Here is a 16,849-nt window from a genome sequence, read left to right on the forward strand (position 1 = left end):
ACAATAAGGCGTATAAATTCGCAATAACAAGTTAATGCTTCTATTTAATATCACTTAAGTGTTAGAGTGGTATATTATGGTAATGTTTTTAACTAAATGGTGAAGCATCGCCGTTCAGGATCATATGTTAGTTTAAGTAATATGGTATTTTCACTGTTTATTTATAACAAAAAAAATACGAAAATGAAGAAGTAATTTTATTTTATTTTATGTCGACAACTAAATATTCTATAAAGATTAATGTGCCATTTTCAATTTTATTCGTAAATTTGGCGACGTTGTCATCATGCCGGGCGACGTTTGTAATAGCCATTTAATCAGTCAGTAGCTTTTTATGTATCATAATGACGTTGTAGCCAGTTTAAGGCGAAGCTTAATGCCAAATCACTATTTTGATTAATCTTTATAGCGAATTGGTGTACGTTATGAATACCAAAAAATATGCTTTATATAAAATGAAGGTTATACTATCGTTTTGCTTGAGTAGAATACAAATAAAAAAATCAATTACTCAATAAAAAATTTAAATATAAACTACTAAAGAAACATTTTTTTCAACAGAAATGTATGAACGCGACAAGGAAACAACTTTAAAAAAATACAGTGTTATAGCTAAGATTATCTGTGACAGTTTCTCTTGATGAACTTTTTTGTTTTCTTGTAAAATTATTTACAAAATAAATATAAACCAATTTTTGCTTGAAATCGAACGTTTCTGGACTCCGTTTGTCAAGCAATTTTAGTACCTATTACCTACAATATAAGGTATATCAAGAATATACACATTTTTGGCTTGTAGCTTCCTCTTAAACCGTTTCGAAATGTGCGGTTTTAGATCGTCTTTAAAATAATTAAAATAAAAAAAATTTATTCATGTAAATATTAAAATTACACATTTTTTAGTACAGTGATTAGAATCATATTTGATAAACTTTAAATCTTCCACACATTTTTTAACAGAGTTCATATTGTGTGAAAATATCCCCATTTTTACTTGTTTAGACCAGGTCTGAAGAGCCAGGTACCCAACGTTCCTCTTTATTTTCTCCTTCTCCTCCCCACTTTTGCCATCCTCACAATATATCCAAAATAGGGAGTCCAAAGAGCATCTTTAAAAAATTTTACCTCTTTACGAAAAACACTTAGAAAAACACGGTTCACACATTTATGAATGCGAAAATCTATTGCTCTTTTATGGATACAAGCTTTATGCTGGCAAATCGGCAATTGCCGAACATTTAATTAAAACCGGCAAACCCTAGGAAGACCCAAAACGCATAGAGCATGCCTAGTTACGGAGACAATTGAAATTCTCAAAAATTCTATTAATATTAATAAAGACGACGGGCTAAGCTCAAAAGTCCTTGGTACCCGGTAATTGATGACTACACTAAAACTAAAAACCGAAAACCTATTAAAATTATACTGCAATACCAGCTTTTAAAAGATTGGATCTGACAACACGGTATAACATCTACAACTCACATTCATAACACTCACTTCCCAACAATATTCCTTTTCACATCTGCCCTGACGATGGACTCTAATGCTTTTCGAAACATTGGGTAAAAAAGGAGGTAGTACAACACGGCATAATACCCAAAAATAAATCACCATAAAGTAAACCCCCACCTCTAAAAAACTTTATTTCTAGTTTTCTCTTATTTAATAAATCAAAACCATTATTTCCCATGATAAAATAAAATGTGTAGGTAGGTACTTAATTCCCTACAAACTTTTACCATTCGCATTACCTTACGTTACATAACTTTTTTTCATAATTTCAAATAAGGAATAATTATACAATTTGTTCGAAGAAACGTATTATCTCAAATATAATAATTTTTTAAATCATTCTCCAGGCAGGTAAGTACCGAAACATTAGAAAATGCGAATTAACAAGTCAAAATGAATACGGCGATTGAAAAAAGAATCTTTACTAAACATGACCACTATCATGAATCGTAAACAAAATGTACAAACAAATTTATAGACATGCAAAATGTTCGAGTTAAAGAAGGTAAATAACCTAATATTGAATTTAATATTTCCACGAAACATTGCTTAATATACTGTTCCCTATATTGATTTTCCGCCTTTCTACCTATTCTCCGATATGGTTTTTATTTTGATTTATTACGCTTTAAAATGGAATACATTCAAATACTAAGAAAAAGTTACAAAAAAGTAACCCCCCAATTTAGTTACAAATTGTTGTAACTTTATTCGACTTTTCTTCATTGGTTGGATGTTCGTATAATGCGCGACCTTTTAACCAAGTAGAAATTTCATTATATCAAAAGATACGTGAGCTTTCAGTGAAATTCTGTCAGAAAATACTTTGTAAACTATTCAATTGGGCATGGGATAGGGGTTGGAATCAATTTAGTCGCAAATTTTAGTAATATGCAATGATGTGATTTTTTCAAGTTTGGTTGGTGCCTTGCAAAGTTTGAAAAAAATTCCTTTAAAAGATTCTGTATTCAGATTTTAAAATATATACTACGGTACAAATTTGCTATTTATTCATTTTTAACCCCTCAGGCTTCTTTTTCTGCCATATTGACCGTTACATTTCTTAAATACGCTGAAAGTCGTAACCGAAGCACCTACTACACGCTAAAGATTTAAAAAAAGTCTTAATGTAACCAGTGATATTTTTAGCAATTAGAAAAGTATTTGGTAGTATCTGGAACCGAAGGTAGTCAAATGTAATCAAAGTAACCTAATTAACATCAAATGCAACGTCGAATGTAATCAAAGCAACCAAAGTAACATCAAATGTAATGTCGAATGTAATCAAAAAATGAAATTCGAAAAATGCTATATCTTTACTAAAAACATTTAGAAAAACATTGTTCACACTTTTATGAATGCGAAAATCTATTGCTTTCTTTTGGATACAATCCTTTTGCTTGCTAATTGGCAATTGCCGAGCATTTAATTAAAACCGGCAAACCCTAGGAAGACCCAAAACGCATAGAGCATGCCTAGTTACGGAGGCAATTGAAATTCTCAAAAATTCTATTAATATTAATAAAGACGACGGGCTAAGCTCAAAAGTCCTTGGTACCCGGTAATTGATGACTACACTAAAACTAAACACCGAAAACCTTTTAAAATTATACTGCAATACCAGCTTTTAAAAGATTGGATCTGACAACACGGTATAACATCTACAACTCACATTCATAACACTCACTTCCCAACAATATTCCTTTACACATCTGCCCTGACGATGTACTCTGTAATGCTTTTCGAAACATTGGGTAAAGAAGGAGGTAGTACAACACGGCATAATACCCAAAAATAAATCACCATAAAGTAAACCCCCACCTCTAAAAAACTTTATTTCTAGTTTTCTCTTATTTAATAAATCAAAACCATTATTTCCCATGATAAAGTAAAATGTGTAGGTAAGTACTTAATTACCTACAAACTTTTACCATTCGCATTACCTTACGTTACATAACTTTTTTTCATAATTTCAAATAAGGAATAATTATACAATTTGTTCGAAGAAACGTATTATCTCAAATATAATAATTTTTAAAATCATTCTCCAGGCAGGTAAGTACCGAAACATTAGAAAATGCGAATTAACAAGTCAAAATGAATACGGCGATTGAAAAAAGAATCTTTACTAAACATGACCACTATCATGAATCGTAAACAAAATGTACAAACAAATTTATAGACATGCAGAATGTTCGAGTTAAAGAAGGTAAATAACCTAATATTGAATTTAATATTTCCACGAAACATTGCTTAATATACTGTTCCCTATATTGATTTTCCGCCTTTCTACCTTTTCTCCGGTGTGGTTTTTATTTTGATTTATTACGCTTAAAAATGGAATACATTCAAATACTAAGAAAAAGTTACAAAAAAGTAACCCCCCAATTTAGTTACAAATTGTTGTAACTTTATTCGACTTTTCTTCATTGGTTGGATGTTCGTATAATGCGCGACCTTTTAACCAAGTAGAAATTTCATTATATCAAAAGATACGTGAGCTTTCAGTGAAATTCTGTCAGAAAATACTTTGTAAACTATTCAATTGGGCATGGGATAGGGGTTGGAATCAATTTAGTCGCAAATTTTAGTAATATGCAATGATGTGATTTTTTCAAGTTTGGTTGGTGCCTTGCAAAGTTTGAAAAAAATTCATTTAAAAGATTCTGTATTCAGATTTTTAAAAATATACTACGGTACAAATTTGCTATTTATTCATTTTTAACCCCTCAGGCTTTTTTTTCTGCCATATTGACCGTTACATTTCTTAAATACGCTGAAAGTCGTAACCGAAGCACCTACTACACGCTAAAGAATTAAAAAAAGTCTTAATGTAACCAGTGATATTTTTAGTAATTACAAAAGTATTTGGTAGTATCTGGAACCAAAGGTAGTCGAATGTAATCAAAGTAACCAAATTAACATCAAATGTAACGTCGAATGTAATCAAAGCAACCAAAGTAACATCAAATGTAACGTCGAATGTAATCAAAGAAACCAAAGTAACATTAAATGTAACGTCGAATGTAATCAAAGTAACCAAAGTAACATCAAATGTAACGTCGAATGTAATCAAAGTATCATCAAATGTAACGTCAAATGTAATCAAAGTACCCATATAACATCAAATTTAACTTCGAAATTAATCGAAGTAACCCTTAAGGGCTCTGGCATTGACCGTTAAATTTCTTAAAGATGTTGCTGGAAATTCGGAGAATTTGTGTGTTTTTCCATTTCGGGATAAAATCCAAATAAAAGGAATATTTCCGAACGTATAAGAAAACTACAAACTGTATATGAAAGGTGATGAAATACGATCTAAAATTTTATTAATATTAAAGGTTTTTTTCGTCTTAGCACTGAACTAAAAATACTTATAAAAAAAAATTCACAAAATTTCGCAATTTTTTTTTCAAATTGCGGTTGGAACCTTTGGTTTTGAAGAGGTATACATTTTAATTCTTCTGGATTTAAATATATATAAAGCGTAGTGTTTTTTCTTTGTAACACCATTGACTTCATATTTCGATTTCTATGAGACAATATGAGCTGTTCCGAAAAGCGAATATATTGACTGGGTTAATAACTGCTAACAAAATAGCCCAAGGGGTTAAATATCCATTGGGATTTTACATACCGATATAAAAAGTAAAGAATATTTAGAAGTTCGTAATTTTTATACTAATCTTACAATCATAATAACAAACAAGTTCATTCAATATTTTGGCATTTGGTAGTTCATGACTTTATGCACAAAAATTAACACATTAAATAACAGTCTCTCTTTAATTGGAATCCAATTTAGCTGGTCTCTCATTTGATTAATGCTTGTGTATTTGCATTTCCCAAGTATACATCTCATAGCTCTAATTAATGCGAGAAGCGACTACACTAAATAGAGTATGCAGTTTTGTGTTGTATTTATTTAATGGGTACTATGTTCAAAGTGTTCGTTAGTTGAAATATCAAAAATTTCCCCGATTGGGGTATTTTGTGAGGCTGAAGGTGGCGGGAAGAGGGAGGCAATGGGGAAGAGAAAGGCGATGGGGAAGAGGAAGGTGGGGAAGTAACTGGGCATTCAAATCTGATCACCAAACACGGCCAAAGCCGTTTCAAGCAACATTTCAATTCTGAATGGTGATCTTACACTAGAGTATCTTCCACTCTGGAACGCACCGCAAATAAACAATATATTATTTTTGGTTCCATGATAACTCAACACAGTGACAATTCAACACACCTTTAAAAGGTGATACAAAGTCATTAGAAACGATGAAAAAAAATTTAAACCTAACTTAACCTAACCTACTTAACCCAGTTAGTAAAGTTTTTGTTTCATCACTTTCCATGACTTTATATAACTTTTTAAAGATGTGATGTATTATCATTGTGATGATTTATCCGGTCACCATTATTTTAAATGAGTGATTTGTGAAAACATAAATTAATCACATTAAATTTATTTGCCCACGCCGGGATCGAACCCGCGACCTCCCGCTTGCTAGTCGAGAGCCTCACCCCTCGACCACCGAGGCCGTCATGCTGTGTTGATTTGATTTTATAAACTTTTAACAAAAGGTTAAAAAAATATATAAGGCACAAACAGTTAACACTTTTGAAATATTTATTCTGTGTTTATAATATTTTCCTCGATCTGTAGAGAAAAGAACTTTCATTGTTGAAATGAACGTAATATTTTAAATGGCACGTCAGTTTATACGTGAAGCCACATAACAATAGTATTGAACAATGCGTTTAGTAGATTCCAACGTCTCCTACACTTTGATGAAAATGATAATTCATTCAGTTTCAATTTATGGACATTGCTTTGGAGCGCTGAACATCATATATCACTTCATTTAAAAAATCTATTTTAAAATAAAAAAGGTTCAAACATCCATGTTTTACTCGGAAAGGAGTGAATTTATGAACTTTCGTAATGAAAAAGCTATTTATATTCAGAATTGGTTATTGTCTTTCAATGAGAGGAATAAACCTTTCGAAAAACTATAAATACATTCTTCGTTGAGTAATAATTACATTTCCATTAATCTGAGTAAGTTAGCCTGTGAAGTTACTTTGTTCAGCTAAAAAAGCTCGCGACGGGAGAGGCTCACGCAGAGAGTGCCTTAGTTTTTTTAGTACTTTGAGAGACCAATTTTTCAACCCTCATGACATATTATATCACGAGTTCACGTACGCAACGTATATAACATATGTGTCTTCTTCACTATTTCTCTTTCTCTCATTGTAATATTTTCTTATATACGAGGGTGGTCTGAAAAGTTTCCGACTTAACAATGAAACAAGAATTTATTTATTTATTTTTCTACATAGTCTCCTTGTAACTCTACACACTTCTCCCAGCGATGCTCCCATCTCTCTAACCCGTCCAAATAGTACTCGACGTTTTTCTCTGCAAAATAATTGTTCACAAAGGTGATTGCCTCCTAATTTGACGAAAATCTCTGTCCTCCGAGCGCAGTTTTTAGATTAGGAAACAAAAATAAGTTGCTAGGGGCTAGATCTGGTGAGTAAGGCGGATGGTCAAGCAGTTCAAACCGTAATTCGTGGATTTTTTCCATGGCAACCGCTGAGGTGTGAGACAGGATTGTCAGGACGTCTCAGTCACATATAAAATTAAGATTTAGACATGAAAAAGCTGTCCGCGCGTTGGGTGTCGCGTTTCCTCACGTTAGACCAAAAACGTTTTCGAATGAACATTTCCAACGCTCTGTTGGCGCAGCTTAGGCGCAATAAATCCGAGTTTTGGCGCCGATTAATTACTTCACTGTAGATGAAACTTGGATACACCATTATACGCCCGAAACAAAAATTCAGTCAAAACAGTGGACTGCAAAGGGGGAACCGGCTCCAAAAAAAGCAAAAACTCTTCTTTCTCGGCTGGGAAAGAGATGGCGACTGTTTTTTGGGATAGTCATGGATTTATCTAAATTGATTATCTTCAAAAAGGAAAAACTATTACAGGAGCATACTACGCATCATTACTTGACAAGCTGAAGGCAGAAATTGCGGAAAAACGGCCACATTTGAAGAAAAAGAAAATCCCGTTTCCTTTCCTCACAATGTACCCCAATTGGGGATGCTATAATATAACTAGCTCCAAAAGATTAGGAGAAGTTGGGGCTCTTATGCGGTTTCACATGAAAATAAAAATAAATAAACAAGGGATACTTTTTTGTTTCATTTTATTTATTTTTATAGTAAATTTTATATTGATGAGATATCACCTAACTTAACCTAACACAATAATAGACCAACTTTAGTAAAATTATCAATGAAATAGTAAAATGCAAAAAAAGTTTATTAATGTAGCAAGATAATGCTCGATAACTTTGGTTTAAGATTGTGAAATTGAAATTTTAATGAGTACATATTATTATATTCTTATGTACTTACCTTCATCTTTCCCCCTGATATGAAGCGAATAGAAAATTTGAATGATTACAAAGCAAGAATAAAAATCTGGCTTAAAGAGATTAATGAAAAAAACATGAAAAAAAGATTAAAAATGACACAGAAGACTAATAAAAAAGAAATGAATAACTTTAGTCCACCTCAGCACAAGTCACTCTAGTGAGGAGGACTAAGAAATACAATTTACTATACATATATTTAATATCATATTTTGTATGTACATTGTTTAAATAGTCGCTATAAAAATAAAAATAAATTAAAAAAACCTAATTGGCATCGTGTGTAATTTTATCCTTGTGTACAAGTTTACGTTCGTCATGTTAATATTTAATAATTTAATACGAGTATATTATTTTTGCTGTGTAATTTCATCCTTAAACCACTTTGAGTGCTGTGGAAATAAGCCCAAGAGAATTTTGACATTATACAATACTCTTTACACGCGTTCTCCAACATTCCGGGCTATCGTTTTCACAAATGTGAATGCAATAACGACCCTTCACAATACCTTCAGAGGGCAGAATATCCCGTAACTGAGTTTGGGGGCTCAACTAAAGGGGTCCTCGTCCCGTCATTTAAATCGGTAAAGTGAATTTCGTCATAAAACCAACTGAGCGCTGAGCACTGCTGCTTAGCCTCGAGCATTCTGCGCCCGGTCGATTAAATATACCTACCTTCTCTCTCTCTCTCTCTTTCTCTCTCGAGTCTGGGATATTTGAAAATGGAATTGATTCGAATTGTAAATTATAGATGATATCTCTTTTCTGAACATTGGAGATTTAATTAATAATTTATTTATTTTGCCGATTTCTACGCGTCTAATGTTTCTTCGATGTCATATCACAGAAGATTTGAAAATATCGATTTTATTAGAAGTGAGGAAAATCTTTTTGGGGGTTGAATGGGGTGATGGAAGAGAGGCAGATGTTTAAAAAATATCTGATTTTATGTTCTGGTCACTTCAGAATACTTGTTCTTAGTCTAAGGACGGGTTGTTTCGGAGAATCTGAACAATTCATCAAATTTCAACGTTCATTTTCAAGTTCTGTGAACGATTTTTTCAAGTTCTGTTTTTATTTCAGTTTTGTCAAGCAACTAGCCAACAATGATATAAAAACAGAACATGATTAAGTCTTTCACAGAACCCGAAAATGAACGTTGAAATTTGATGAATTGTTCAAATTCTCCGACACAACCCGACATGTCTTTTCGAGGAACATTGAATGGTGATATAACATGTAAGGGTTTTATTTTATTTTATTTATAAATTTATACTCGTGTAACGTGTTCTATTACACGTAAATTAACTGTAAATAAAATCCACAAAAAAACGACAGTGTAAAGCTCATTCAATTGGTTTTGAAAAATCACGGGAAAAAGTGGAATTAAGGAACAGCCTACCTTGAATTCCCGAGAATTCCGGCAATAGGGCGCTCGACGAACTTGCACTGTTCACGGGGTGAAATTTCTTCCAAAACGAGATAATCTTTAATATGATTTTGATATTTGCAAACAGAGCACAAAGCATGTGAATAATACGACGAGGACACGACGATTGCATCTTCTTGCTACACGACACGAATTCGAACGCTGTACTTGCGACAATTTACAATGCAACAAATCATCTTCTTCTTTTCAAGTGTGGGTAAGGCTGTTTTTAAGGAAGGAAATGGATAGTAGGTATGACAGTAGGTATATGATGGAAAAAATGGTAGATATTATCCAAAACTGTTTCAATACTAAACAACTTTGTTTTACAGGTGTTCTCAACAGAACAGAATAAGTGTTTCTTGCGAACAATCCATTTATAAAAACTTAGTTAATATACAAATAGGTACATAAAAAATAAAAACCTACTCAGTTAACGGATACATAATATATCTACATAAAGATACAAAAATTTAAAATCATGTACGAGTTTCACTCAAATGTCAAAAAATACAAAGAGAGTCATCAAAATATTTGTCTTCTTCTATATATGATTACCGTAATAAAAAACATCTTTTTCAAAAAGTTCAATAAGATATTTCAAAACACATTTCTAAGAATTTTAAGATGCTGGGTTAAATTTTAGGTTTATACTTCTACACATAAACATGAAGATATTCGAGATCTTATTTTCATCTTAAAACTTTCTAAGACTAATTTAAACTTATTATCCCAATCAGACGCACGTCGACCTCACTTCTAGAGATAGTTTAATATTTAGTTCTCAAGGTTCTTTAGAAAAAATAAGTCGAGAGAAAAAAATACATAGTAGGATTTGAGTAGCAGATTCCCTTTATGCCGTTGAAACTATCTAACGTAAAGGGTTTATTAAAACTCTACCATTCCGAAGAACCAAAATTATCTTTAAATTAGAATCCAAACCCTTACACAATTAAGGTTATACCGATCATTGATGAAAATACTCCTACGTAAAATGAATTTTACTACCAGGAAAATGGTTGGGTACATTCAATGGGAAATTTTCATTTACGAATTTCTAACAAAAGCAATAATTTATTGTTTTGTTGTTTAATTCGTAGAACTCCATTTAATTTTTTTAAATAAAAAAAATAAATCATATTTAATAATGTTATAATAATTATCAAGTTCTGCAAGTATTTCTGTTATTTTTACAGTTTTTAATGTGACAGCTGTTTCGGCTTTTGAGGCCATTATCAAAATTGTGTGACACAGTTTGATAATGGCCTCAAAAGCCGAAACAGCTGTCACATTAAAAACTGTAATAATAACAGAAATACTTGCAGAACTTAATAATTATTATAACATTATTAAATTTGATTTATTTTAAATTTATTTAAAAAAAAAAAAAAAAGCAATAATATGACAAGTTATTTTTTGCGTTCATTTAATATTTTTTAGACCAGTTCAATGAGTTCTCAATAGATAAAACATGCAACTTTTCCAGAAATAATGCAGTTTTAACAAATTACGATTAAGGCGATGCACTACGTCATGTAATATTTTAAATTGAGCCGCTATCAATAACAACCCTTACGTAGATGGCGATAAGGTTTAAATTCCCGCTTAACACCATCCGCGCCTGTTTTGATTTATGCAAGAAAAAAACATGGCCAAAAAGTGCCTTTTATTTTATTTTTTGGGATGTTCAGGCATAAATATATTTTTTATTTTTTTTATTTGGTACAATATTTTTTACATTTCAAAGTTTTCCAGTAATGTTGGCCTCACTGGGTGACTTGCCCGTGCTGAGGCCTTCATTTTATAATATGAAAATATAATCTACATAATACATTTAAAGAGAAAATAATACATTCAAAATACAATCTTGTGAGTTTGTGAGTGATGTGTGTTTATATTAGTTTTGTGTGTTATTAATTATTTTTATTAATTATTAATTATTTTTCGATCATTTTATAAATCACTTAATTTGCCATATTATACAATAAAATCATAACCGAAAATGAGTTTGTAAGTAGGAGATTTTGAACTGTAAAGCAGTTTTCATAGGCCTTATACAGGATTTTTTCTGGGCTTATAAAAAGACTTATCTAAAAAATACTCGATAATTTCAAAGGCCAGGATGAATTCTACTCGCAGTATTTCATTAAAGCATCTGAAACATTTCTAGGCGACCGAATTTTTAAACCAAAAACACATGATTTTGCATTACTACGTATGGCATCGCCTTAAGGCAAATCTTAATGTTAAATCACTGTTTTCGATTAATTTTTATTACGTATCGGTTTACATTACGAATACCAAAAAAATATGTTTTCGATAAATTGAAGCTTTTCCTACCATTTCCAAAAAAAAATTTCATAAAAATTATAAGCGTTTTCGCAAGTATAAACGCACGTACGGAGAAATTTTAAAAAATACAGTGTTATGGCTAAAATTATCTGTGACAGTTTCAAAAATCACTTTGGCGCTTGAAATCGAACGTTTCTTATACTCCGTTTGCCATGCGATTTTTATTCCCACTATCTAAATTCGTGGCGATTTAAGGCACAATATTAAGAAATATTTCAATGTATTTGTTTGATTAAAGCTATTAGATAATTACTCATGTAACAATAAAATCAAATAGATATGGAATATTTTTTGCTCTTATTCACTTCTTCGTTACAAGCGTTCGAAAATTAGTGAAAGTGGTTTGAAGAAGAAGAAGATTAGTGAAAGTGGATTGAAGAAGGAGATTACTGAAAGTGGTTTGAACAAGAAGATTACTGAAAGTGGTTTGAACAAGAAGATTACTGAAAGTAGTTTGAAGAAGAAAATTAGTGAAAGTTGATTGAAGAAGAAAATTACTGAAAGTGGTTTGAACAAGAAGATTACTGAAAGTGGTTTGAACAAGAAGATTACTGAAAGTGGTTTGAACAAGAAGATTACTGAAAGTGGTTTGAACAAGAAGATTACTGAAAGTGGTTTGAACAAGAAGATTACTGAAAGTAGTTTGAAAGGGAGATATTATGTAAATAGGAATGGTAGAAATAGCGCGCTAATACAAAAAAAATTATATTAATTATTGGACTAAGCGATTGTTGTGAAAATATTTATTAAAACATTACTTATTTAAAATAGAGCTAAATCTCTTCACATATGAGTTAAGTAACACTGTTAATTTTTAACATTTTAAATAAAAGAACAAGGTTTTTTTCTTGAATTTTTGGATTAAAATTTTTACTTGGCATCTGAATATAGATTATCAAATATATATTATAAATATTTTAATATATATTTCCGTTGTCCTGAAGAAGGTTGAGTGCAATCGAAACCGGTCGAATAAAGTGGTTTTAACCAAAGTAAAAAAAAAATCATTTACATAATGTCAAGCCACAAACTGTTGGATTTTTTCGATAGTGGTATATTTTAAGAGCTTAAAACTTAAAGTGTTCAAGTGAAATATGATAAATGTAGATAGAAATTCATTAGCGTGGTCTTAACATTGAAGCATTATTTATTTGCAGGTACCTACCGAAAAAGAAACAAGTCTACTTTTCCAAAACATCCAACTTCCTTCCACTTTATGGTCCTGAACGGTCCTTGTCCCTCTTCATTATTCTCTTGGGCATGATTTACAGCAGACCTTCCCAAACAAAACCTTCCAAGAAGCTGAACCAATCGTTGTGAAGTGCTTACTGAGACACACGAGACGTCTTTAGAGAAAGCGCTTGACCTTGTGATGCCCCTGAAAGCAGAAACAAAACCTTAAAACTTTTCTCTGAGGGAAGGAACGAATCGAACCACAAAACGTCGCTTAAAACCAAAGTTTCTCCGACTTCTGTCCCTCAACGACCCTTTTTAAAAATATTTCTTTCAAGTAATCCTCTTATTAAAAACAGTCGCTTTAACGTTAGCTTGGTTTTCAAAACAATCATGCCTACCTCGAGAATGATTTTACAATATTTATTTCTCAATACACGCATTTATTTTTTAAGAAAGACAATCACAAGTTACCAGTTAGCGAATAATTTGTTCTCAATTAATGTTCGAACTTAGCGTTCGTCTTTTTGTAACTCGACCATTTGGCAGTTCATCTATGTTAGTCACGTTCCGGTTCCGGTTCAAGATGGTGGCTCTGTTGGAAGAACTCGAAAGACAAACTATTCCAGTTTTCGAATAAAAGTCATGTTTTAACTCGGCATTTCATATATATTTACGTTTGTTACGTTCTGCTTTGTTTGTTTGTTACGTTCCGGTTCCGGTTCAATATGGTGGCACTACCTTCAATCCAGCCAGATTTCGCATGCTCGTGGTAATAATACGGTGGGTACAAGCCTTTATTATAAATCTTATATGAATTCATTATTTGAAATTTTATATAATAATCTAAAATATTTAAGATTTGTATTTGAGTACCTACTTACAAATCTTATGATTTGAGAGGAAATTTTAATCGCCCGTGAGGTGATTAAATCATTAAACGGCGTTATTTAAATTCAACAAATTATGATGTACATATAACATTAAAATTAGATAATGTTGCTTCTGCAATGATAGAGTAAAGTGACGCCTGGGTACGATCCTGACGCTTTGGACAACTCGGGCACTAACCGGTATGCTAACCATTGTTACATGATAGAGTACTTAGCTTGCCAAGTATATGCTACGTTGCCTCGACCATACGAGGAAAGAATAAAAAATAAATTGCCTTTATTGTATAATTTTTTCATCGATTTGACAAACATGTTTTAAATTTTTTTTTTTGATATTGTAAACTTCAATATCTTGATCTAATTTAGAGGAAAAATACAAGACTACCCAATTACTAGTGAAAAAAATCCCAATTTTCTTTACTGTTATTTCCTTCACCGCCCCTTCCCTGGCCCCAGCGTCGCTCCTAAGGCTAACCACCGCCCCCTGGAAGCAATATTGCCTACTTTGAGAATCACTGCTTTGTCCTTTGTTTATTCGCAGGGCCTTATTTTGTTTCATGTTTATGTCCAAAGCGTTATTTGATTCAGGTTTATGTGGGACGCGCTATTCTGGTTTATGTGCAAAATTCTTAACAATATTCAGTCAGGACGCAAAATAAATACAAACAGTTCCTCTAACATTACTTATACAATCGGTTACAATTCTCTCGGCCTTTTTTTGCGCCTTGGGGTGAGAACGAATATTGAGATCGATAACGAAACTTTAAGTTCATGGAATCAGGGAATTAAATAAAATGAAGTTCATGGAATCAGGGAATTAAATAAAATGCAAACGGATAATTTATAATTATTTTTATAAGCAATAATTATCAGCCTGAAACACTCATCCACATTGAAAAATCTCCTGATAAAAGATACATGACGCCAACGGGACATGAACCCGTGTCCTTTCGATTTACGGTCGACAGCTCTGACCACTGAGCTATGGCGGCTTATCTCTTATCCGCGAAATAATTCAATATATACTAGTGTTTCATTCAACAATTACTGTTTATTAAATTTTTTCACCTGAAAACAACCAACTTTATTTTATATGAGAAAGGCATTGTAAGTGCTAACTCTCTCACTAGATGGCGTCGAGACAAATTGTCTACATTTTTTGGTGAAGATACTAGAACTTGTAAAATATTAATTATTATTTTTTTGGTAAACTAATGTTTAAGACAAAATTTTTTATGCATAGAACAAAGGGTAACAATTATTTTTATAAGCAATAATTATTAGCCTGAAACACTCATCCACATTGAAAAATCTCCTGATAAAAAATACATGACGCCATTATTAGCCTGAAACACTCATCCACATTGAAAAATCTCCTGATAAAAGATACATGACGCCATTATTAGCCTGAAACACTCATCCACATTGATAAATCTCCTGATAAAAAATACATGACGCCATTATTAGCCTGAAACATTCATCCACATTGAAAAATCTCCAGATAAAAAATACATGACGCCATTATTAGCCTGAAACACTCATCCACATTGAAAAATCTCCTGATAAAAGATACATGACGCCATTATTAGCCTAAAACACTCATCCACATTGAAAAATCTCCTGATAAAAGAAGAATGACGCCAACGGGACAATTTATATTCGGGTGACGTTGAGAGAAATATTCAACTCCCTAATCGGATCCATTTCAATCATCGTTTCAGATTTGTAGTCTTTTCTGAAAACACGTGCTTCGTGGAAGTCCAAATAATAATTAATTAATTAAAAAGTGGTAAATTCTGTAATTAGTTTTTCAGTACAGCTGTGTTCAAGATGTTTTGAAGGTTTCATTAATTTAGTATTTTAGAACTGACAGCTGAGGAACGTAAATATATTTAATAACAATCCGGTTAAAAACGGGAATGCAGGCTGTGTCCTGATAAACTTGTAGTAAATTCCTGATATTTCGGAACACATGTTCATGCACGTGCAATCCCGTTTTAACCGGATTACCAATAATTTGAAGAGATTCTTAATAAATAGTAATACTCATTTTTTTTCGTGCATATTTTATGCTGTTTCTTGTATACATGCCAATGTTGGTAGGTTCTGAAAAAAATAAAAAATAAACTAATTATTTTTTTATATTTATGGTAAAATTTACAGAAAACGTTTTAACTTTCTTGGTCCATGGTGGTAACCTTCCTCCTACGAATATGGCATTGACAGAGCAATAAGTTTCTTAAAATATTTTATTAAAAATCATATTTTTGTTAAATATAAAGTTAGTAAAAAAATTTGAAAAAAAAACACTTATTACCTTCCTAATTTATAAGTTATATTTCATTTTCACAGTTTTTCCTTCAAATTTTAACCGTTTCACAAAATTCGAAAGGCGCCTTTCCTAAATATTCGGGGTTATTTCATTTTTGTGTTGTTTAAATTGCGTTCATATAAATATTTCTTTGCAGTCGCTCGGCGTCCGTTTTCGTGAAAAATCACCTCAAGGGCGCTATACAAATATATTTATTTAATAAAAAATACTAAAAATACTGACTTAAAACTAGTGACTTACATCTAAGACTTGTATCTAGTGACTTACGACTAAGGGCCATAACTATTATCTTAATGACATATATATTTACATATGTAGAAACATACAACTGAATTTAGATCCAAATTAAAAACTCACTTTTTGAGACACTCATTTCCATAAATCCGTCATTCTATCCAAATATTGCATTTTTTTCCTTTTGTTAGACCGAAATTGATGATTCATACACATACATTCTCTAGCGATTGCGTTCAACTACTTATGATAAAGTCAAAATGCTATTGACTTGCCTACCAATGGACAATGGATAATATCAGCGGGAACATAACACGTTAATCGGTTTAATTTTTGGCAGATGAATTCATTTAAATGCGTTAAAGATCGACGGTTAATTTCATTCATTCATATAAGATATATTTCCAGCTAATAATAAAAACAAATTTTAAAAACACCCTAATATAATAGAACTTCCTCCTTCTTCTGGCGCTTGTATAATTAA

The 16,849-nt window shown here is 31.8% G+C and overlaps 1 protein-coding gene and 1 non-coding gene across 2 annotated transcripts in view; one reads left to right on the plus strand and one right to left on the minus strand.

Annotated features, from left to right (window-relative positions):
- LOC149417415 (neuropeptide SIFamide receptor-like) overlaps positions 1 to 16,849 on the plus strand; it is a 189,201-nt gene that overhangs the window by 100,837 nt on the left and 71,515 nt on the right. The window lies entirely within an intron of this gene.
- On the minus strand, positions 14,719 to 14,791 carry TRNAY-GUA (transfer RNA tyrosine (anticodon GUA)). Its single transcript has one exon. It is a non-coding gene; the product is annotated as a tRNA-Tyr (tRNA).

Source organism: Hesperophylax consimilis, chromosome 15 (genome assembly GCF_061612785.1).
Source record: "Hesperophylax consimilis isolate HC1 chromosome 15, BYU_Hcon_1.0, whole genome shotgun sequence".
NCBI lineage: Eukaryota > Metazoa > Arthropoda > Insecta > Trichoptera > Limnephilidae > Hesperophylax > Hesperophylax consimilis.